Raw genomic sequence first — 2,208 nt, forward strand, 5'->3', positions numbered from 1 at the left:
GGGTTGCTCCCTGCTGTCAGAAAAACTGACATAAACGTTTGTTATCGCCCCCTACCGGCCGGTTTTAGTTCCAGGCGAAAACAAACTTTCATTAACAGGTCATAGTGTTTCTCCGGTCAGAGATCATTTCTTTCTAGGATGTTAGGAGGCTTTGGAGTTTTGGAGAGAGTTTAAGTCATCTTGATTAAAAAGATCCTTGTTTTCAACGTCTCAGCCTTACTGTGGCAAACTGAACAGCTGTAAAACAATCACAGGTGGACAGCAAGTCTCATTAGATGAGCTGTATCATGTCTTAAGGAAGTATGGCCTATTGTTGCTGAGAACACCCTCTTTATTCTGATTGTGACTGGTGGTTGGGACCAGGTTCCTGGTTCTAATATGTTCTCTCCGGGTACTCTGGCTTCCTCCCCCACTTGTAAGCTGTGCATGGGTTAACTGGTGAGTGTAAGTTAGCCATGCATGAATGTCTGTCTGTCTCTGTCACCTGTCCAGGATGAACCTCACCTCTTGCTCAGTGAGGGCTGGGAGCGCAGGAAAATCAATGCATAGTTAAAAAAAACAAAAACGTTTCTGTTATTTTACAGTTTATCTATGATGTAATAATATGCTGTAATAAATTTTCTGTTCTTTATTATTATATAGTGAATATGAATGTTAAAATATTTTATTATTACTTTATTATTAGTTTATAAAATCTGTTGAAAAAAGGGTCAGAAGCTGCTGTCCTTATATCATTCTCAGTCTGTTTTAAAATTTCTTTCCTACGTTATAAATATTAAACTCTAAAAACCTTGTGACCTTCTGCAGTGGAGCACCTTATGTGTGTGTTTGTGTGTGAATAATTCATACCGCCTCGCTCCCTGTGGGGCAGCAGGCAGAGCGTGGAGAGAGAGGGGGTGTTTGTTTCATCTGCATGCTGCTCCCTGTCTGTCAGCAGCACACAGGTGGAGCTCCCCGGTGACCGGGTTTGATGGACAGGCGTGCTGACTGCCTGCTGCATCGCTGATGACGCTCAGCGAGCCGCAGCTTCACGCCATCGACCTGAGGAATAAAACCCTGCAACACAGAGGGGCCGGTGTTTATTCTGATGGGATACAATACGAGTGTACAAACAATACCCACGTCCCACAGATGTGTTCAGTGCTGAAGACAAAGTGTCAGGTTCTTACATTTCTGTGGAAATCAGAGGAAAGTAAAATCAGGCAGATTTATGTAGCTCCTTTATCCTTTCATTAAAATCCAGCATTTTACATTTTAAAAGCATGATTGAATAAACTCTCAAAATTTCTCCTACAACAAATTTCGGGTAAAAACATTCCTGCATCCTGACTTATCCACGCAAACATCTGCAGCTTATTTCTGTTTCGGTTTAAAGGATGAGATCAGAAAAAAAGCCATTAAACATTTTTTTTATTTTTTTTTGCCTGTCCCGTTTGGCTCTTTTGCCCTCAGAATTGTTGTCTAAAGGCAAAGAAAGATGTCCAATGGATTTACTTTACCAAACTGACCATCCCAGCCTTGCCATAATGATCCATTTGATTCACCTTTTATTGTTTATTTGTTTATATGCATATATCAATCACCTGGATCACCTGCTGAGAAAGAAAAAAGAAAACAAGCAGAAGAGAACAAGAGTAATAGAATAAACAACATCACAATGATATATGGGAATATGACAGTAAATACTAAATGTTAAACATTATTGTGCAGCACATAAGATCAACAGAACACAGTGTGCTTTGAGGTAGGAGCCAAAAAGGGTGTAGTTTGTGGGTGTGATCACCCGTGTGTACACCTGTGAGCATGGACGCGCTTGCTTTTTTGTTTCTTTAAAAGGTTCCTTCATGTAATAATCTGCTAGAGGGTGTGGGGGGGCCACAGCCCCGTCCTCCAGGGCATGAAGCAGGTATGGAGGAGATCAAAACTCCAGACATCCAGAGGCCCCCAGAACACAAGAGACCAAGGAAGACCAACAGAGGGGCAGCCGCGCCACTGTCCCAGAAAGAGCTGAGGAGAGTCCCAGATGAGGGCTCACTCAGCAGCTGCGGAGCAGAAGCCAGGGGGAGTTGCAGTGACGCGCCCGTGAGCTCCGCCGGCAGCCAGCTGTGCCTGAGTGACCGAGCCCCAGGCCGAGAGGCTGGGGACACCCCACCTCCGAAGTGGCCCGAGCGAGCCCCAGGCTCCAGGCCCCGATAAGCGGCCGCCAAG

This window comes from Pundamilia nyererei, unplaced genomic scaffold (assembly GCF_000239375.1).
Source record: "Pundamilia nyererei isolate P.nyererei 1_Seehausen unplaced genomic scaffold, PunNye1.0 scaffold00177, whole genome shotgun sequence".
NCBI lineage: Eukaryota > Metazoa > Chordata > Actinopteri > Cichliformes > Cichlidae > Pundamilia > Pundamilia nyererei.